This window comes from Ranitomeya variabilis, chromosome 8 (assembly GCF_051348905.1).
Source record: "Ranitomeya variabilis isolate aRanVar5 chromosome 8, aRanVar5.hap1, whole genome shotgun sequence".
Taxonomy (NCBI): Eukaryota; Metazoa; Chordata; class Amphibia; order Anura; family Dendrobatidae; genus Ranitomeya; species Ranitomeya variabilis.
Window position 1 is genome coordinate 152456927 of NC_135239.1, and position 23736 is coordinate 152480662.

The window sequence follows — 23736 nt, forward strand, 5'->3', positions numbered from 1 at the left end:
CAGACCTGTACTCAAAGCCCAGTCATCTGCAGTAACTTGCAAATTATGCCTATGTTGGACAGCAAGAGCAATTTAAAGTGTACCTAAGAGGTATGGTATAGGACAAAAGTGGTCATGCACAAAATGCAAACATAGAACATGTAAGTGTAAGGGTGGGCCAGGGTGGTAGTCGTGGCTGAGGACTTCTGCTCAATCACACCCTGGCCTCCCCTCACATAAACATAGTGTCCATTAGTAAGTGTACCTGTGTCTCCAGGTCCAACTCCTTCAGAGTCTCCTCTCTTCTGCATGGGAATCTCTCCAGATGATTTCACACAAACTGAGGTACAGTCCATTGCAACTTTTAAATGAACGAATTTACTAGTTTCTTTACACAACACATCCTTGTACTCCACAGCTATTATCATAGGTACACTTATCTTCATCTTTCCCTGTGCTTCTCTCATGGCTACACAGCACGTACCCGGGACGGACCATCCTAGATGGTCTCTCAGCATCCTCCTGTTTGCCTCTGCCATGGTTAGACACTCTGTCTGTTTCGCACCAGACATCAGATCATCTGTACCCGAAGTCAGTTGCCACATGGCGAGTAACCTGCGCTTCTGTACTGCCATAGTTTCTCCTGTGGTAGTTCTTATGGCCTCCAGTACATTACGGGGAACTACCGCCTTTAACTGTAATGCAGCATCCTCTCTGAGTCTCCTGCGTCCCTGTACTCTCCTGGCCTTTCTTCAGCTTATGCACCACACTGCTGTATCCCACTGTAGCGCTGTCTTGCTGTTTTCCTGGCCTGTTGCTGTCCTGGCCTGTGTCTATGGATGGCTGTGCTCCTGTCTTTAAACGTTAAGGAGCTAACTGCCCTGTCAGGGTGCTCCCACCCAACTGATTCAAATTCCATATGTTTCCCAGGTTAACGGCCGTTAGCTCCTCCCACTTAACTACAGTTATAAAAAAAAATTTTGGGCACCCCTATTAATCTTAAGCTTAAGGTTTTATAAAAATTGTTTTTTTTGCAACAGCTATTTCAGTTTCATATATCTAATAACTATTGGACACAGTAATGTTTCTGCCTTGAAATGAGGTTTATTGTACAAATTGAAAATGTGCAATCTGTATTCAAACAAAATTTGACAGGTCCATAAGTATGGGCACCCTTATCATTTTCTTGTTTTAAATACTCCTACCTACTTTTTACTGACATACTAAAGCACTTTTTTTGTTTTGTAAGCTCATTGAGCTTTGAACTTCATAGCTAGGTGTATGCAATCATGAGAAAAGCTACTTAAAGTGGCCACTTGCAAGTTGTTCTCCTGTTTGAATCTCCTCTGAAGAGTGGCATCATGGGCTCCTCAAAACAACTGTCAAATGATCTGAAAACAAAGATTATTCAACATAGTTGTTCAGGGGAAGGATACAAAAAGCTGTCTCAGAGGTTTAACCTGTCAATTTCCACTGTGAGGAACATAGTAAGGAAATGGAAGAACACAGGTACAGTTCTTGTTAAGGCCAGAAGTGGCAGGCCAAGAAAAACATCAGAAAGGCAGAGAAGAAGAATGGTGAGATCAGTCAAGGACAATCCTCAGACCACCTCCAGAGAGCTGTAGCATCAACTTGCTGCAGATGGTGTCACTGTGCATCGGTCAACTATACAACGCACTTTGCACAAGGAGAAGCTGTATGGGAGAGTGATGCGAAAAAAGCAGTTTCTGCAAGCACGCCACAAACAGCGTCGGCTGAGGTATGCAAAAGCACATTTGGAGAAGCCAATTTCTTTTTGGAAGAAGGTCCTGTGGACTGATGAAACCAAGATTGAGTTGTTTGGTCATACAAAAAGGCGTTATGCATGGCGGCAAAAAAACACAGCATTCCAAGAAAAACACTTGCTACCCACAGTAAAATTTGGTGGAGGTTCCATCATGCTTTGGGGCTGTGTGGCCAATGCCGGCACCGGGAATCTTGTTAAAGTTGAGGGACGCATGGATTCCTCTCAGTATCAGCAGATTCTTGACAATAATGTTCATGAATCAGTGACAAAGTTGAAGTTACGCAGGGGATGGATCTTTCAGCAAGACAATGATCCAAAACACCGCTCAAAATCTACTCAGGCATTCATGCAGAGGAACAATTACTCTGTTCTGGAATGGCCATCCCAGTCCCCAGACCTGAATATCATTGAACATCTGTGGGATCATTTGAAGAGGGCTGTCCATGCTCGGCGACCATCAAACTTAACTGAACTGGAATTGTTTTGTAAAGAGGAATGGTCAAAAATACCTTCATCCAGGATCCAGGAACTCACTAAAAGCTACAGGAAGTGACTAGAGGCTGTTATTTTTGCAAAAGGAGGATCTACTAAATATTAATGTCACTTTTCTGGTGAGGTGCCCATACTTATGTACCTGTCAAATTTTGTTTGAATGCAGATTGCACATTTTCTGTTAGTACAATAAACCTCATTTCAAGGCAGAAACATTACTGTGTCCAACAGTTATTAGATATATGAAACTGAAATAGCTGTTGCAAAAAAAAACAATTTTTATAAAACATTAAGCTTAAGATTAATAGGGGTGCCCAATAGTGTTGAGCGATACCGTCCGATACTTGAAAGTATCGGTATCAGATAGTATCGGCCGATACCCGAAAAGTATCGGATATCGCCGATACCGATACCCGATACCAATACAAGTCAATGGGACCGCCACGCGACCAATCACAAGCCGCAACGTCATCTAAGGTCTTTCAAGCGCTCATTCTTAGGAACGGAAGCTGCCGGTTACATCGGTAAGGTCCAGGCTGCATCGGAGAGGTGAGTATATCAATATTTTTTATTTTTATTCTTTATTTTACACATTAATATCGATCCCGATACCGATTCCCAATATCACAAAAGTATCGGATCTCGGTATCGGAATTCCGATACTGCAAATATCGGCCGATACTCGATACTTGCGGTATCGGAATGCTCAACACTAGTGCCCATACTTTTTCATATAACTGTATTTACACCTCACCCCCATCTAGTGGGCCAACTAGGGTACTACACTCTCCCTAATAAATATTTGAAACAATACAATATTTAAAAGCATAAATAAACATTAAATATACATAACATCTTTCATGGGTTTAGTCAACCCCCTTACATAAAGAAAAAATGTGCAAACAAGACCATGTATAGAGATAAAAACACAAAAGTTTATTAAATAATAAATTACAAAATTATTAAAAACAAACGTTATCAGCTGATCCAACGCAGCGGGCACAACAAAGTCATAGTGCTTGGGATACAATATGTAATAATAGTACCTCTATATATAGGTACAGCACAAGGACAATAAAAAATGGTGAACCAGTTTGTGAGCATTGATATTTAGATTGGTATAACACATTGAATAACCAGTACCAAGAAAAAACTTAAAGGTAAGGTGCAGTCCATACATGTGATGAATAGGCAAGTATAATAAAATGCAAACACAAGCAGAGGTAGATAAATGTTGTAGAGCAGTAATTATCCAAGCATAGGTGTGCAGCTGGGTCTCCTATGTGCGTATCGGCACTTGCCTTCTTCCGAGGGGCGTGGTTATGAAGGAACAGGGCCGGAACTATATATAGGATGGTGACCAACCCAATGCAATTTAATATGCAATGTGTCCCTAACATTGGGTTTCATTGGCGCGTGCTGAAGGAGAACCCGCCCACGATCTCAACCCCCAAAGCATCACGGTGATGCCATAAGCACATGACCTGGCAGACCACCCACGCAAGTCACGTGAGTGCACTGCCAGGCGCACACACAGAGCAGCCATAGAGAGACGTGACCAGGGTCGAGAGCAGGGATGGAAGCAACCCACGTTAGGTAGTAACCATAGTAATGGGTCAGTACAGAGCGATAGAGAGGGAGGAAAGTGAATAATACAGCGATAATGTGCACACGACTGAACTGAGATGAATCACTAATATGTTTAATCAAAGATGTATCATTTGAACACAGTTCTCTGGGAGAGACTATTTAGAGATGAATGTGGTATAGGTATTTATGTGTGCAAAATCTGCACATGTATCGAGCGCACGGACCATCGGAAACTGGAGACATCGATAAGCAATAGTGGATGCAATGAATAATCCACATGATACTATGAATAATTTATGTGACTGAAAATATGGTGAGAAATCTGTGTAAAACACTATCGGCCTATTAACCCGAACAGTTAATATGTAACAATCATTATTAACCCAAGGTGGTTTGCAAGTTAATGACCGGGCCAATTCTTTCCATTCTGACCACTGTCACTTTATGAGGTCATTCTCTGGAACGCTTCAACGGATACTGGTGATTCTGAGACTGTTGTTTTGTGACATATTGTACTTCATGATATTAGTAACATTTAGCAATTTTCAAGCTTAGAATTTTTATGCCCTTAAATCAAAGAGATTTGTCACACAAAATAATTAATAAATAACATTTCCCACATGTCTACTTTACATCAACACAATTATTTTAAACAGTTTTTTTTTGTTAGGAAGTTATAAGGGTTTTTAAACGGCGATTTATCCTTTTTCCAACAAAATTTACAAAACCATTTTTTAGTGACCACGTCACATTTAACGTGACTTTGAGGGGTCTATATGATAGAAAATACACAAAAGTGACACCATTCTGAAAACTTCACCCCTCAAGGTGTTTAAAACTACATTCAAGAAGTTTATTAACTCTTCAGGTGATTCACAGGAATTTTTGGAAAGATAGAAAAAAATGAACATTTATCTTTTAATCACAAAAAATTTACTTTAGACCCAATTTTTTATTTTCACAAGGGTAACAGGAAAAAAATGGACCACAAAATTTGTTGTGCATTTTCTCCTGAGCATGCAGATACCCCATATGTGAGGGGAAACCACTGTGTGGGCACACATCAGAGCTTGGAATTGAAGGAGCGCCATTTGACTTTTTGAATGCAAAATTTGCTGGAACAATTAGCAGACAACATATCGCATTTGGAGGCCACCTGATGTGCCTAAACAGTGAAAATCCCCCACATATGATGCCACTTTGGAAACTAGACCCCTCAGAGAAGTGATCTAGATGTGTGGTGAGCACATTGAACCCTGGAATGCTTCACAGAAGTCTATAACGTTGAGCTGTGAAAATTTAAAAAATCACGTTTTCCACACAAAAATATGTGTTTTTTTGGGGACTAAAATATAGCCCCAAATATTCCTTTTTATAAGGGTTAAAGGAGAAATTGAAAAATGCAATACACAGTGCAATTTGTTGTACAATTTCTCCTGAGTACAGATACCTTATATGTGGGAGAAAACTACTGTTTGTGCGCACAGCAGGGCTTGGAAGGTAAGGAACGCCATTTGACATTTTGAATTTAAAATTTGTTGGAACAATTAGTGGATGCCATGTCCCATTTGGAGAGCCCCTGATGTTCCTAAACAATAAAAACCCTCACAAGTGACCCTATTTTGGAAACTAGACCCCTCAATGAATGTATTTAGATGTTTGGTGAGTACCTTGAACCCCCATGTGCTTCACAAAAGTTTATAAAGTTGAGCAGTGAAAATAAAAAAAATGAAATTTTCAACACAAAAATCTTACTTTAGCCTCAAATTTTGCAGTTTAATAAGGGTAATAGGAGAAATAACAAAATACAATTTGTAGTGAAATTTCTCCTGAGTATGCTGATACCCCATATGTGGGGGAATACTACTTTTGAGGCACAGTGCAAAGTGAAGAAGTGCAATATTGGAGTTCACATTTTGCTGGAATGGTTTGAGAGTGCCATGTCAAATTTGCAGAGCCCCTGAGGTGTCAGAACAACAGGAACCCCTGAATGTGAACTCATTTTACAAACTAATCTCCCCAATTAAATATTTTTCAGGTACAGTGCAAAGCTCAGAAGGGAACGAGCGGCATATTATAGTGCAGATTTTACTGTTATGGTTTGCGGGTGCCATGACTCACTGGGAGAGCGCCTGAGTTGGCAGAACAGCAGAACCCCCTATAAGTGACCCCATTTTACAAACTACACCTCTCAACAAATTCATCTAGGGGTGCAGTGATCATATTGACATCACGGGTGTGTCAAAGAATTTTATACCTTTGGGCAGTGAAGAAAAAATAATTACATTTTTACCACAAAAATGTTGTTTAATCCCCAGATTTAACATTTTCAGACAAGAAGTGGGTAAAAATTGCACCAAAATTTGTCCCACAATTTCTACTGAAAGTGGCAATACCCCATATGTGGCTGCACAGTACTTCTTAGCCAAATGAAGAGACTTGGGAGGGATGGAGCGCTATTTGCCTCCTTGAGCACAGATTTTTCTAGAATAGTTTGTGGACTCCATATGCAGAGCCCCTAATATCTTGAAGAGCAGAATCAATCCCTCAAGTAACCCCATTATGGAAATTATACTTTGGGAATTTATCTACAGGTGTAGTGACAATTTTGACTCCATGGATGTTTTCTAGAAACAAGCAGCAATGAATTACTGAGTGAAAATTGCAAACTGCCGTTATAGTGACCTGTAGGTTGCTATCACCAGTATGTTATGCCCAGCTCAGGCTTCTGGAGACACGCACGTGTAAGTTAGGAGGGCTTTCATCTCTTCAGAAATGCCAAACATGTGGACACTATATGTGGTTTAGGTACACTGTGCGGCTCAGAAGGGAGGGGGGCATTTGAATTTGGGAGCGCAGAATTTCCTGAATTTGTTTTGCGGGGCGAGGAGCCATTTTCCAGAGCCTTTGTACTACAAGTAACGTGAACGCCCCCTATATTTCCGTTAACAGATGACAGACCTGAGAGGGAGCTTGATTTTTTTGTGGACTGACTTGCTTTGTTTGGGAACATTTTACATAACATTTGGTATCACATTTATTCGGTGCTTTATGCTGAGCACTTTTTTTAAGGTTCCCATCTAAATCTCTGAAATATTGTTTCTCGTTGCGGAGAGTGACATGTTAAGCATGTTGAGATGAGGAGACTTAAAGCCGCAATGCTCCTCTGGGAAATATGCAAATTGTCTCTTCAGAGAGGAAAAGGACTAGAACTCTAGTGCCACCTATTGGAAGTAGCAATCCTAACAGTCAATGTCGACCCTTTAATGAGCCTTATCACATGACTTAGGATAAAAGCCAAACCAGAATCTCAATTTGCAGACACTGTGTTTCGGGGTACTGCCCCTCGTCGGTGCAAAGTGGAGATCTGGCTTGGCTGAGTGAGTCATGTGACAAGGCTCGTTAAAGGGTCAACATTGACTGTTAGGATTGCTACTTCCTATAGGTGGCACTAGAGTTCTAGTCCTCTTCCTCTTTGAAGAGACAATTAGCATATTTCCCAGAGGAGCATTGCGGCTTTAAGTCTCATCATCTCGACATGCTTAACATGTCACTCTCAGCAAGGATAAATGATACTTCTTGGATCTACTTGGATCTAGAAACAATTACTTCTTGGAGATAACATAGGGCTGATAGTTTTATTATGGGATATTATAACACTGTTATTTTTAAGGGCATTGTATGAGGATGTGATGAGGAAAACTGAAGAGGAAACTATGTAGAGACGCACTAAAATATTTACTGCTGGTATTATTATTATAGCTGCTAAGATCCCTCTATAACCGTTAAAGTAGTTTAATATGCATTTTGGGGTGACAGAATCCATCTTAATCTGTTTTCCATACACTTCAATATTTAAAAAAAACAAAACAGCTTTGTTCTTTCTGTTCAAGTATAATGAATAATCTTCATTTTATTTCAACAAATTGCAATCAGTGATTTCAGCTATTTTCATCTTAACAGGAATACTTGTTGGAGTAATAAATACAGAGAGAAACTGAGTAAAATGATATGACTTAGAACAGTATGTTAGTGATATAAGAAAAAATAGGAGAAACCGGAGCATGTATATATAGAAAAAGTGTACTTTATTATAACAAAAGATTTAAAAACAGCAGTAATACTTAAAGTATATCAACACATCTCACTTGAGTATTAATCAAACAAGAAAAAAGAGCTTTTTTTCTTTTAAAACATAAATATTTTATTAATCATTACACAGAATACACATATATAGGAATAAAGTACCACAAACCAAAATCAGGTACATAGGGAATTATAGCCAGGTATAGTAGTAATCAATGTTACAAATATCGCAATTCTTAAAGACCAAAAATATTTGAATCATATACTGGTAAGAAATAAAATTTGACAAAAATGTGAAGGCTACCTGTAGATATGAGTTAAATCTAAGTGTTAATTTTAACACTTTAGAAATTCTGAAAGTGCGCTGTCAGTGCAGTATCCCAAATTTAGCTCTAAGCACTAAAAATGCTAAAGGTAACAATATTCTCCACTAATTTTAATAAAAATAGGAGCCCAAGATTATTAATCTGGTATCCTAAAAATATACATAGTTTCTATGAGACAAATATAACTGGCCCTTTAAATACAAAAAATAAGTAAGCAGGTGGCTATCTATATGAAATGGAGTAAATCTTCAAGCACCATTTATAGCACTTAAAAAAAAAAAATTGCAAATATGCTATAAAGACCGTGTATAATTACAGCCAAAGCTGTCCAGGGTCCAGGTCTTTAATTGTAAGTAGGTGCAGCGGGCACTATTTATATTTGACATACCATGAGCACTTTGTACTATTAAGCAGCTTTGGCTGTAATTATACACGGTCTTTATAGCATATTTGCAATTTTTTTTTTTTTTAAGTGCTATAAATGGTGCTTGAAGATTTACTCCATTTCATATAGATAGCCACCTGCTTACTTATTTTTTGTATTTAAAGGGCCAGTTATATTTGTCTCATAGAAACTATGTATATTTTTAGGATACCAGATTAATAATCTTGGGCTCCTATTTTTATTAAAATTAGTGGAGAATATTGTTACCTTTAGCATTTTTAGTGCTTAGAGCTAAATTTGGGATACTGCACTGACAGCGCACTTTCAGAATTTCTAAAGTGTTAAAATTAACACTTAGATTTAACTCATATCTACAGGTAGCCTTCACATTTTTGTCAAATTTTATTTCTTACCAGTATATGATTCAAATATTTTTGGTCTTTAAGAATTGCGATATTTGTAACATTGATTACTACTATACCTGGCTATAATTCCCTATGTACCTGATTTTGGTTTGTGGTACTTTATTCCTATATATGTGTATTCTGTGTAATGATTAATAAAATATTTATGTTTTAAAAGAAAAAAAGCTCTTTTTTCTTGTTTGATTAATACTCAAGTGAGATGTGTTGATATATCGTACTCTGAGCTCATTTAAATATTGTATTGAGAGATCCTATGGTGTCTAAGTAATACTTAAAGGTATATAATAGGTACCATGATTTTGCATATATCAGAGGGCACCCACCCCTCTACAATCCCCATATTAGTAATAGTCCAGGAGGGAAGTCCCCCATATAATACGGCCTGGTTTAGCGATCAGTAAAAAGGTCAAAGATTAGTTCAGGAATTGCTGAACAATAAATTAAGCCAAGTAAGCTTACCAGGGTGCAGGAGGGGAAGTGGAGGAGCGGGGTCCCGCCAGACTAACGACCCCGACACGTGTTTCGCGGCTGAAAACGCCGCTTTTTCAAGGAAGTACAAATAACAATGCCAAAAGGACCTGTATTTAGCCCAGCTGACCTCCGTCACATGTCTAAAAATGTCCAATAACAGCAGCGCCAGCGGCGCATGCGCACGGTCACGGACGGGTCCGTCATGGGGGCAGGGCGTCAGGCCGAGCGCGAACGCGCCGAGAATAAACTCGGAGCGCCCGCACACAGCACTGAGACGCCCGCCCACATGAGGGAGCCGTCCACCAACCGGGCGATGCGCACAGCCACTGAGTGGAGGTAGCTACTGGGAGTCCCGGCCAAAATACATTGCATGGCGTTTATATGTATTCCAACAAAATGGAACATAATTGAGTCTCGAGAATGGACGCCCATGTGTGGATCTGAGGATATATATGTAACAATTATATAAGAATATATAACATCACATGATGAAATCTAAGATGGATACAGGAAATGCATCGTCATAACAACATAATAAAGTAACAATTATATGAACTTTGCAAAAATACTAAATATCAAGCATAATTAGTATATACTCTCTAGATGGCAAAAGTACATAAAAAATTAAATATACACAATAAATAAACAAATAATACAAAGTATGACAACGCATCAAAATTATGAGATAATACACATAATTAAGCATAAGTCTTTTAGATGTCAAAATGCATCTGCTCCCAACAAAAAAGAGAAACAGTGAAATAAATATATCCAATAAATGACACAGATGGTATAATGATTGATTCTGTACTCCCGTAGGCGTCCACATCCCGAGGCACCAGAGACTCCAGAGCAACGAATCCAAACGGGCAGGACAGAAGAGGAGCAACGGCCAAAGAGAGGCCCATAGGTAAGGACAATAATTAATACTGCAAAAACGAGAACAATAAAAGTAAAAAATGAAAAAACGAGATAAAAACAAATTAAACAAATCTGGCGAGATAATGATGAGAACCCTTATGTATCACACATAAAACCAGTGAATCACTAAAGGTATGGAGCAAAACTCAAGGACTCATTGAGTCCTTTAGGGGTCACACAATCCAAAAGGACAATCCATTTCGTTTCAAGCTGTGCGAGACGTTTTTTATTGTCCCCGCCTCTCACGCCCAGGTGAAGCGCATCAATCCCCCGAACAGAAAGTAGTTTTGAATTGCAATTATGGTGCAACCAAAAATGCCGGGGGAGTGTTTTTAATTCTGTCTCTGTGGGCACCGTCCTGGCCGCGTCAATGTCCCGCACATGCTCACGTACACGGATCCTAAATTCACGTGTAGTAAGGCCCACGTAGATCTTTGGACATGGGCAGGTGGCATAATAGATAACATTGGTAGTCCCACAAGAGATCCGATGTCTTATCTGGAAGGTTTTAGAGCCATCACTTGATTTAAATTCAGAACAGCGCAGGACATTGACGCAGGCAAGACAGTGCCCACACGAGGTACAGCCCGGGCGGGGGCCAGTAGTCCCGAAAGGATTATTAATAGTAGGAACATAGTGACTCCTGACTAACATGTCGCCAAGGTTCATACCCCTCCTTGGTGTCATGAGGGGAAGGTCACCCAGGGCAACACGCAGGGAAGGCTCGGTCCTAAGCACAGGCCAGTGTTTTTTGAGGATTGAACGCATACTCTCCCACTCATGATTGAAGGTGGAGATGAATCGGATATGATCACCTACACCTTCTGCACGACGTCGAGTGTGTAATAGATCACTTCTCTGGGTTCTACGGGCACGATCATAGCCTGCTTTAATGGATCTGCGGCTGTAGCCGCGATCCCTAAACCTCTGTTTTAAGTCATCGGCCTGTGCTTCGAATTTGGTCTCAGAAGAGCAAATTCGCCGCATCCTGAGGAACTGTCCAACCGGGACGGCCCTCACGGTGGCTGGATAGTGAGCAGAAGTGGCATGCAACAAGGAATTAACTGAGGTGGACTTCCTAAAGACATCCGTCTGGATGCGCCGGTCCGAATCGACCTCCAGACGGACGTCCAGAAAGTCCACACCGGTCTTACTACAAGTGTATGTAAGCCGTATATTTTGCCTATTGTTGTTTAAGGTACTCATGAATTCCTCGAGCTGGTGGGCAGATCCCCCCCACAAAAACAGAATGTCGTCAATATAGCGGTACCAGCACAGCACATGGGCAGCGGTGGGCGGGCCCCCGTCGCCAAAAATCTCCCTCTCCCAGGCGCCAAGGAAGAGGTTGGCATACGAGGGCGCACACGCCGCGCCCATGGCTGTGCCACGCTTCTGTAAATAGAATCTGTCCTTAAAGACAAAAAAGTTGTGGGTGAGGATGTACTCCACCAGCTCGAGGATCAGCTCACTTAGAGGACCGTCCAGATCGGAGGCCCCCAGGAAGCGGCGAACAGCATCCAGCCCATGAGAGTGATCGATGCAGGTATATAAACCCTCGACGTCGGCAGTCACCAGAATTGTGTCATGATCCACAAGGATGCCATCAACCCTCGACAGGACGTCCGTAGTGTCTCTAATGTATGACGGTAATGTCTCAACATGTGGTTTGAGGTAAAAATCAACAAACTGACATACCGGATCACAAATCCCGTCAATACCTGACACAATTGGACGTCCCGGAGGGTCGAGGGCATCCTTGTGGATCTTGGGAAGTAGATAAAATGTGGGGACCCTGGGAGACTTGACAATGAGTCCGTCAAGTACCTGTTTAGTAATAATGTTAGCCTCAAAGGCTCCCACAAGTATATCCTGTAATTCCCGTGAGAAGGAGACCAGGGGACTGGAGGAGAGCTTGAGGTAAGTACTAGAGTCTTTGAGCTGACGGAAAACTTCCCGCTCATATTTCACACACGGCCAGACCACCACGTTCCCCCCCTTGTCTGCCGGCTTAAACACCACATCTTTCATTTCTTTTAGTTGACTTATAGCCTGACGCTGTTGTGATATTAAGTTATCATGCGTGCGTCATGAGGACAGCTTTTTAAAGTCCTCACTCACCAGCTTAGTAAAGATTTCGATCGCTGGTGATAGAGCCAAGGGGGGGAAACCTGGCGGACCTAGGATGGGTGAACGGTGGAAACTTACTTATACTTGATGTTTGTTGCTCCTCAAGCAAATCCTCCAAATCCCGAAGGGTCTCCCTCTCACAGTCACTCAGGTCTCTACTGGTATTGAGTTTCTTGAAAATCAATTTACGTGAAAATTAATGAAGATCTTTTAATGCAGCAAAGTAATTAAAGGAGTTAGTGGGAGAGAATGTCAAACCTCTACTCAAAACCTCTATCTGATTTACTGAAAGGACATGTGTAGACAGGTTAATCACCCGCAGCAACCCCTGCGCATTTACCTGGGCGGCCCTCCCTCCAGTGGTCTTAGTTTTAGCCAACTGTCTTGTGGCCATTCTTTTATTGTCAGTAGATCCCGTAGACATCGAGCCACCAGGTTGAGGTACAGCAGTCTGGTCATCATCATAGGTAGATCTATTGGAGTGTGTAGAGGTAGATCTCGATCTGGATTGGTAATTATTTCTAGATCTAACACGAGACCGTCCATAAGAGTGCTGCCATCTATATACTCGGCCCAGTTGTTTATCTTGGGCATCTCGTTGAAATTTCTTAGATTTGGTTGCCTGAATGTCATTGGCCCATCGTTGAAGCTCAAGATCGAGCTCATCATTTAGTTTTTTCAGAGAATCCCCTGTCATGTCCTTGTGCAAGGTGGCTTGTAATGCATCAATCTCAATCTCCATACACTCCAGTGATTTCTGGTTCATTTGTTTAAGGAGAACCATGAAGCCCTTAGAACAATTGTTGGTTAGATCTTCCCATTTCCCCTTTAGATCCTCATCCTCTATAGGAAATGAGGGTAACACTTGTATACGGAGTCCCCTCGGGATGAGGTCCTTTTGGATGTATTTATCCAAGAATTCATGGTTCCACCAAATGCGCGTTCTTTTGCGCAGAAGATCCTTAAAGCGTGTGATCGTCTCATGTAATTCTCTGCTGGGCCCATCATTACCCCCTTCTATGCTATCATGGAACACCTCGTTCAGTTGTGCACGCCAGGTACGATCCCGTGCACGGAAGTCCATGATTGTAGAGGGAAAAACTGTGAAACACACAGAAACAATTAATGATATTAGAAATCCCAAAATCATATTATTAGTCTGGGGCAACACCTGTGTGTTGTATAAAACCAGACTGGCTTGGCTGAGTGAGTCATGTGACAAGGCTCGTTAAAGGGTCAACATTGACTGTTAGGATTGCTACTTCCTATAGGTGGCACTAGAGTTCTAGTCCTCTTCCTCTTTGAAGAGACAATTAGCATATTTCCCAGAGGAGCATTGCGGCTTTAAGTCTCGTCATCTCGACATGCTTAACATGTCACTCTCCGCAAGGAGAAACGATACTTCTTGGATCTACTTGGATCTAGAAACAATTACTTCTTGGAGATAACATAGGGCTGATAGTTTTATTATGGGATATTATAACACTGTTATTTTTAAGGGCATTGTATGAGGATGTGATGAGGAAAACTGAAGAGGAAACTATGTAGAGACGCACTAAAATATTTACTGCTGGTATTATTATTATAGCTGCTAAGATCCCTCTATAACCGTTAAAGGGAACCTATCACCTCGTTTTTTTCGGTATGAGATAAAAATACTGTTAAATAGGGCCTGAGCTGTGCATTACAATAGTGTAGTTTGTGGACCCCGATTCCCCACCTATGCTGCCGAAATACGTTACCAAAGTAGTCATTTTCGCCTGTCAATCAGGCTGGTCAGGTCGGATGGGCGTGGCTTCTTCCCCCAGATATTGCGTAGTTTTCCGTTGGTGGCGTAGTGGTGTGCGCATGTCCAAGGTCCCCAATCCTGCACGGGGGGGTGAAAATAGCAGCGATGTCCGTTATTCCATTGGGCTCGGTGGGCGCGGCCATCTTCCTTTGGCCGCGCGTGCGCAGAAGCGGCGCTCTGCTGGCCGCGGCTTCAGGAAAATGGCCGCGGGATGCCGCGCGTGCGCAGATGGAGATCGCGGCGGCCATTTTCCTGAAGCCGCGGCCAGCAGAGCGCCGCTTCTGCGCACGCGCGGCCAAAGGAAGATGGCCGCGCCCACCGACCACCAATGGAATAACGGACATCGCTGCTATTTTCACCCCCCCGTGCAGGATTGGGGACGTTGGACATGCGCACACCACTACGCCACCAACGGAAAACTACGCAATATCTGGGGGAAGAAGCCACGCCCATCCGACCTGACCAGCCTGATTGACAGGCGAAAATGACTACTTTGGTAACGTATTTCGGCAGCATAGGTGGGGAATCGGGGTCCACAAACTACACTATTGTAATGCACAGCTCAGGCCATATTTAACAGTATTTTTATCTCATACCGAAAAAAACGGGGTGATAGGTTCCCTTTAAAGTAGTTTAATATGCATTTTGGGGTGACAGATTCCATCTTAATCTGTTTTCCATACACTTCAATATTTAAAAAAAACAAAACAGCTTTGTTCTTTCTGTTCAAGTATAATGAATAATCTTCATTTTATTTCAACAAATTGCAATCAGTGATTTCAGCTATTTTCATCTTAACAGGAATACTTGTTGGAGTAATAAATACAGAGAGAAACTGAGTAAAATGATATGACTTAGAACAGTATGTTAGTGATATGTTTCTTACTATGTAGCCTTATCATTAGTTTGCAGCAAGTGTAGATGATGGCTTCACCTACCCTCAATGAATAGCTGACGACATGCATGCTCTTACAGAGAAGATTGATAATTGTCAAGTAACGGAAGATGACAGTTAAAGCTGCATTTGGATGATTGCATTACACATTAAAGGGGCTATCTGGGACTTTTTTCTATGTGGGCTTATTGGTAGGTAGTCGTTAACTACATGCCTGTTCTGCCGTGCAACGATCTCTACTTTCTCAAAACAGAGCAGTCATGAACCCCAGCCATTCCCGTTCTTATGGACTGACCTGGGTTGGAGTAGTGGTTTTGTAACTACTAGGGGCAGCACCGGCAGGTACTGTAGTCAGGATTAGCCAGGGGTCACTACATGTAACAGCAATGTAGTGAGAGAATCAGATGGTTCTGTAGTCAGGAATTGCCTGGGGACTGTACACGGTAGCAGGAGTCAAATTTTGAAATGAAGCAGCAGGTGAAAGGAAAGCTTGACAAAAGGCTGGGAGCTCAATAATCTTGCAAGGAAGGAAGTGCAATGCCAGGTTTAAGTAGGGTGTTCAATCAGGGTGAGGCTAATCAGTAACTACACAGGTACTAGTATCTGGGTTAGCAAGGAACTGTCCAGCAAGCTGAATAGCTCAGAAGGAAGAGATGTTGCCTGGTGCACAAGACCTGCTGGCTTCGTGTTCCCACACCCCTCCTTCCTGTGATGTCACGTCAACAGAGCAATTCTTTCTCTTCTGCTCTGCTCTTCCATCTGGAAGTCACTGCTGATATGTTGATTGACAGCTGGTTCTCTGCTGCCTAGTTGATGTTGACAGTGACACCCCTTCAACAGCTCAGAGGGGAAGAGAAGGGGCTGCTCTGTCAACGTGATATCACAGGAAGCTGGAGAATCGCTGCCAGGAGCAGCTTTGTGACCAACTTAAGCTGGGAAAAATCGATGCATTGTAGAACAAGCAGGTCGTTAGAAACAACCTGCCAATAAGTGCTTAACCCCATGAGAAAAAAAATCCCAGATAATCCCTTTCATAATCACAATATTAATGTAGCTTTGAGCTTTCCAACATCACTAAAATGTATCCCTCGGGGCATCTTAGCAATGCTGGAAAGGTCGCTTTAAATAAAACAGATGTATGACGGATGCAGGTGTCTGTTCCTACCTAAAAGTCATATGCAAGATTAGCATTACCGACCATATGACTTATAGTATGTGTTGTTTCTTCTTTAAAACTGACAAGTAACAGACTAACATATTATTACTGTACCATCAATGTCATCATCTCCATAACTGCCCTTATGTAATAAATTACATTTTGAAGTATAGCTAAAATGTTGCAGTTAATCTAAGCCTGGACTTGCTTAGTTACATGTTATTCATCGTTTTGGCTCCATTTAAGAATTCCTTTAGTGTTTACTTTGTTCTGTGCCATTATGGAAAATGTCTCATTTTCAAAAAAAGGATGAGGCAGGTTCCCATTGATATTCAGAGAAACTTCTGGTTTAACAAACGTTACCTTCCATCTCATATCATAGCGAAAAGCTCCAATGTGAATGAAGTCCAATCCAGAGTCATATCTATTGCTTGATGAAAAAGTAGAGAATATCGGGGCTTGGGGCACTCCAGGTTTTAAGGAAAGGTCTTGTCTACAACATTACTTGTTTAAGCCCTGACTACATAAAGGAGGACTTTAGTGAAGAACACACAACTGCATGTTGCATGCGACTGCATTAACAATGGATGATAGAAAAGTGGTTGGGTAAATAAAATTAGATGCCAATATGTCTCTCCAGCGGTAGATATTTTTTATATGTTATGGTTCTTGGGGTCATTCTCTCCATTCCTTATGCTGCTTTGTTTTCACTTCGCAGCATAAGTCATCCTCTACCAGGTACAAGAAGTCGATAAGCGCAGTCAAGGTGAGCTCTGCATTCTTTTACCCTAGATTGGCCACATCAGCCCTGTATGCTACGCCATAAAACCTGAATTCTAAATCTTTCTTGCCCCCTATGCTGGAACTACGTTACAAATCCCTTAACCTATTTTACTGGCATAAAATCTAAAATAATCTACATATAAATGACTAAAGGTAAACGAGACTTACTAACTTCTTCTTTTACAAATTCCTGCAAAATAGACAATACCACTGTTACTCAAGAGATACGGTGCTACAAATGTCTACTTATGGAAAACGATTTCTTTGCCTTTTGTGGATTTGCTGGAGCTAACAAAAAAACTTAATTAATCTAGAAACAATGTCTTCAGATTAGCGTGACGAATGTGCTTCAGAATGCCTAACAGGCTACCTTTACTTCACTCACTTTGTTCTTCACTCACTCAGCTCTGCTATTAGATTTGACTTTTTACTTCACATTGTGTAAAAGAAACAAAACTTTCTTGCATCTGATATAGCGATGGTCAGGTAATGTCTCAATCAGTTGTGAATGGGGTCTTATTGGCAATGCTTCATGGGACAAAAGTATGTACAATACACTAATGCCACTGATTGAAGACCACCACCCCAAATGTAATTGTCAGATCCTTCAATGAATTTTGAAGCATAATCAAGGCTTCTTAAAGGGCCAGACATTAGGGTAGCTGCCTCTGTAGGTGTATCCATAATGGTGCTATCCAGGACTATTTTTTTTTCTCCTGGGGGCAAAGAACTTACAATCAGTTAGTTGCTAACTACAGTACATGCCTTTGCTGCCAGGCGCCGATCTCTGTTGGCTCAGAGTGCTCAAGGACTGCTGCTGTTCTTGATTCTGCTGCTTCGTTTGACCTCGCGTTAGCAGAGCAACTCAACTGTCAACTGCTTGACAGTTAGATCCCCGCAGTCAAGCAGTGGGGAGCCAGCTGTCAATCATCATGACATTGACAGTGACACCCCATCGGCAGAGCAGAAAATGAAGAGTTGCATAGTTATTCCCATCAAGTCCAGGAAGACGTCAGATGATCATTATTTGTTTACTGCTGTAGGTTGGAAAGATGTAAACTGGGCCATTTACATTAAAGGGAACCTGTCAGCAGTTTTGGCAGATATAAGATACGGCCACTGCCTTTCAGGGCTTATCTGCAGCATTCTATAATGCAAAACAAAAAAACACAAAAATATTGAGGCAAGCATATTAGAATAGACAATTACTACCATTGTATCTCCTATATGGAGCTAAGTAAATATGCATGGCGGACTATAAAGGATCAGCTGTAAAACTATGAAACACAAGAACAAACAGGAAAAAACAGCCATAAGAATCCTATATATATGATTTTATTAAATATCCATATAAACACCAGACATGAACAAGCAACTGGCATGGAAAGGGGACAACCACTGGAACATAACCAGGTACAATAAAAGACCAGGTGCCCACCCGCAACCGAATCACTAGCAGGGGTACAACATAACGCAGAATAGCATAATATAACAACCCATGATATTAAGAGACAGTGCTACTTTGAATAAATATTTCTATCAAGGGTGTATACTGCACATAATGTCAGAAGATCATAGCCGAATCGGCGTGATTACATACCAAAACCTGCAGGACCGGTATACTGGTGGGACAGCATTCTATAATGAAAGATAAGAAAAATAAGTTTTATTATATTCACCTGGGGGGGCGGTCCAGTCTGATGGGGTTGCATTTCTGGGTCCGGCACCTCCCATCATGTTGCGACGTCCACCTCCTGTTGCTTCATCGCTCCCTGGCATCGTGCTCCAGCACAGGTGCACTTATCTGCCTGTTGAGGGCAGAGTAAAGTACTGCAGTGCGCAGGCGCCGGGAAAGGTCAGAGAGGCCCGGCTCCTGCTTTAGGGTATGTGCACACGTCCGGATTTCTTGCAGAAATTTCCTGAAGAAAACCAGAAATTTTCTGCAAGAAATCCGCATTTTTTTTTGCGTTTTTTTTCCGTTTTTTTCGCGTTTTTTTAGCATTATGCAAGCGTAATTAGCTTGCAGAATGCTAAAGTTTTCCAAGCGATCTGTAGCATCGCTTGGAAAACTGACTGACAGGTTGGTCACACTTGTCAAACATAGCGTTTGACAAGTGTGACCATCTTTTTACTATAGATGCTGCCTATGCAGCATCTATAGTAAAAGATAGAATGTTTAAAAATAATAAAAAAAATAAAAAAAATGGTTATACTCACCTGCAGGTGTCCGTTCCTATAGATGCCGTTGTGGTTCAGGACCTTCCATGACGTCGCGGTCACGTGAGCGGTCACATGACCGGTCTCGACCAATCACAAGACAGTGACGTCATCGCAGGTCCTTCACCGCACACTAGCTATAGAAACCGAAGCGGCAGCGTGCAGCTGAGAGGCGGGAAGACATCGAATGTGAGTATAGGACTATTTTTTATTTTAATTCTTTTTTTTACCAATTATATGGTGCCCAGTCCGTGGAGGAGAGTCTCCTCTCCTCCTCCCTGGGTATCAACCGCACATAATCTGCTTACTTCCCGCATGGTGTGCACAGCCCCGTGCGGGAAGTAAGCAGATCAATGCACTCCTAGGTGTGCAGAATCCCCTGCAATTCCGCATTTTAATGAACATGTTGCTTTTTTTTCCGCGATGCGATTTTTTCGCGGAAAAAAAGGCTACATTTGCACAAAAAATGCGGAATACACTGAAAATAATGGAAGGCATATGTTAGCGTTTTTTTCGCGTTTTTATCACGTTTTTATAGCGAAAAAACGCGAAAAAAACGCGAAAAATACTGAACGTGTGCACATGGCCTTAATGTTGTGCTGTTCTCTAAATTCTATACATGGGTAGAGTCGAGCAGTGTAACGCCTGCTGAGCTATATGGCAGCACAACAGCTGCTACACCAATCAGTGTATATGATATGGATAATTTAATTTGTTTTATAAGAGACTCTTCGTGTCTCACAAAAATAAAGTTTCACTTTATGCATAACAACATAAATTAGCAGATTACCAATTATTACCTAATATGACAGGGAAGATGACCTGTTGCGTAACTTTTTGGCACCAGATGTTGTTTTCTTTCTCTGTCTTCTACAATAACAAGAGGGGAGTGTACAGTGTTCAGAGCGCTTAGAAATGTAAACGTTAAAGGGGTTGGCAATTTTTGGGATAAGAAATAATTTTTGTAATTGGGATTCATTACAGCACCCTTTCGCTTTTACAGGCTCTTTGTTTCCTGCACACTGAACTTTAATATAGTCTGTGAAGATAAATCATCTGAGAGGAGCTCAGAAAAAGGCATAAAAAGAGTTACACACTTTCCTGTTAGACAGTCAGAACTGTAGGGAAACAAAGAGCCTGTAAAAGACAAAAAGTGCCAAAAGTGGAAAAAGGAGACAACCACTCCGAAATAAAGTCTTTTACTCAGCAGATAATTGGTGGGAACTATGTACAGTAGCTAGCGGGTACATAACTTCACAAACTTTTCCTTTATAATACAGAGAATTTTCACACAGTCTCTCTACCACTGCCAAGTTTTCTTGATTCTGCCTTAAGTCCCATTGTCTTCACCACAACCCAAAACAGTGCTACAGTTTAAGTAATGAGAGTCATATTCTCAACCCTTGGACTTACCCTGTAGTGGTGGCAAGTGGAGGTCATATTTGTGGGGTCAGGTGACATCAAGCCTAGGGATTACTAATGGAGAGGCGTCTATAAGACACCTATCCATTACTAATCCTAAAGTTATATGGTATATAAAGACAAGGCCAGAATAAAGTATTTTATTTTAAATAAAACAAAACACTTTTACTTTTTTATTTAAAAATAACACAGTTATACTCATGTCTGGGGGACAAATAGTTTTCAACCTGGACAGTGCCAAGATGCGACAGTCCAGGCTCAGAACCACTGATGAATGAGCTGCTGCAAGTGCAGCGTCAGTGACTAGCGGTGACGTCATCAAGGTTACTGCCAGTCACTGAGGCTGTGTTCCCAGCCAGGCTGAACTGCGTGGCATGGCATGGGGACCCCTCTATTCTTGATAACCAGCACTGATGACGCTGACAGCTGAGGGTTGCAGCCACTAGCTATTAGTTTTTGCCTTGCTGGTTATCAAAAATACAGGGGAAACCACACGTTTGTTTTTTTAGTATTTTTTACTTACAGCGCAGTAGCCGGCTGATAAATACTCCCATCAGCCGCTCCTGCTCTCACTGTTAATAGCGGCAACAGGCATCGGCTGATGGGAGCAGTAGTCCCATCAGCAGACACCAGTGACCGGAGGTTAATTTTATACCTCCGATCACAGTTGCACACTCATGCTGTCATTTGACAGAGTGGGAACTGCAGAATCGGTGTCATGCACATGACAGCGTGGCAAACACTGAATGTTCGGGCACCTCATTCAAGTGAATGGGGTACAAGTTCAGGTTTCGGGTCCGGGTACTGTTCTGGTACACGAATCTGAACTTTTTGCAACTGTTCGGCCAAACCCGCCGGACTTAAACATCCAGGTGTCTGCCCATCTATACTACTGAGTACTCAGACCAAGTAATCTAGCTGTAAGCCCTGTCTGTCTTCCTGACATGAAACTATCTCTGTCCCTGCATTTCAGCCCCTCCCACTCTGGGCTAGTCTCAAACATTAACCCTAACTCTCTCTACTGTCAGGCAGAACACAACATTATTACTAATAAGGCATATCACAATTCACATTATACATAACAGTACTCATGTCAAGGGGGAACGTGGGCAGTATGTCCATCTCCTTACAACACAATTACAAAAAATGTTTTAATACAGGTATTTAAGTAAAAAAAAGTCCCCATAAGATGGACAACCCCTTTATTCTTACTTAGGGCTCATTTCCACATGCGAGTCACACGTCCGTATCTCGCATGTGGAAACCAAGCTGTGGAGCCGGCACTCAGGAGCGGAGCTGTGCAGCTCCATGTGTTGCTATGCGGCCGCACGCTCCGCTCCTGAGTGCCGGCTCCTCAGCTTGGTTTCCACATGCGAGATACGGACGTGTGACTAGCATGTGGAAATGAGCCCTAATTCTTACACTTCCATGATTTAATAAAAAAGTGACTCAAGCTACTCAAGAATGTGAAGTCTGTACCACAAATATGGAAATGCATTTACAAAATAATGAGAAGAGAACATTACACTTATTTATCCACAATCATTTTATAAAACAATGAATAAGGATTTGCACTGGAGGAGTATAGTTAAGAAGAAAAAACACATGCAGATATTAAGGAGGGAAAACAATTATATATAACCCCACATGTAGGGAATGTAGAGGTTAATGATGAGTGCGTCACTGATCCTACTGTAAACGCAGAATAAGAATTGCTACATTATAGGTAGTGAATGGTTATACAGGGTGGTCCAAAAGTAGGTGGACAGAAAATAATAACATTTATTTTGATTTATATATAAAATTATATTTACTAACACAAGCATAGCATTGACAATTAAATTTTATTCTGAACAATAATACTAAAGCCCTTAAATTTTATCAGCGCAGGTGCTCAAACTGTTTTCCATGACAATTTGCACAGCTTTGAAGTCTGCCTCTTACACTGCGACAAACATTTTTGCACAAGTCTCTTTGGGTATTAATTTCTTGAAATGCATCTCTTATGTAATTTTTCAAATCACCGACACTTTTTGGTTTTCGACTATAAACTTTGTCCTTGAGTACTCTCCAAAAGAAAAAATCCATTGGTGTCAAGTCTGGTGAACGTGCCGGCCAGTCAAGTGGGCCTCTTCGGCCAATCCATTTATTAGGAAATGTTTCAACAAGATACTCGTGGACTACTCTTGAATAATGTGGAGGGGCCCCATCTTGTTGGAAATAAAGGTCATTTGAATTAGACTGTTGCTGTAACTGGGGAACAACTTGATTCATTAGAATTTCGAGATACTTATCAGGCTGTGACTGTTCCATCAAAAAAAAAAAAATGGTCCCAAAACACCAAAACTTGAAATACCACCCCAAACATTGACACCAGGCTCATTTAGTTGTTGCTCTAATGTTAAATGCATTATACAAGTAAATACAATTATGTCTGTTAATATGGCCAGATAATGTGAAAGAAGCTTCATCACTCCACATATTGTTATCTAAAATTACTGGATTTTCTTCAATTTCGTTAAGCATAATCTCACTAAATTGCAGCCACATGTCTGGATCATCCTCCAATAAACCATGAATTAGACATGGACGATAAGCTTTCCACCCAATAGATTTCAGGATTCGCATGATGGAGGCTCGTGAAATTCCCAATTCTAAAGAGACTCTTCTGGTGGACTTTTTTGGACTCTGAACAAATGTTTCAGCAACAAGTTGTTTATTATTTTCTGTATGGGCTGTTTTGGGTCAACCAGTTTTTGGAGCATTAAGGATTGAGCCACTGGCATCGAATTTGTCACAAATGCGGTAAATGGTTTTCCTCTTTGGGGCTAGAGTACCAAATGTTTCAACCCAATTTTCTCTAACTGTTTCAGCATTTTGAGATTT

General features: G+C 41.3%; 1 protein-coding gene across 2 annotated transcripts in view; it reads left to right on the forward strand.

Annotated features, from left to right (window-relative positions):
• The window catches only part of LOC143788481 (uncharacterized), an 88888-nt gene that overhangs the window by 22004 nt on the left and 43148 nt on the right, over nt 1-23736 (forward strand). The window contains exon 2 of one of the 2 annotated variants that reach the window (XM_077278174.1): nt 17147-17194. The exons of the other annotated variant lie outside the window; for it this stretch is intronic. The gene's annotated coding sequence lies outside the window, so the exon portion shown is untranslated. The remainder of the gene's footprint in view (nt 1-17146; nt 17195-23736) is intronic. 2 annotated transcript variants of the gene reach the window in all.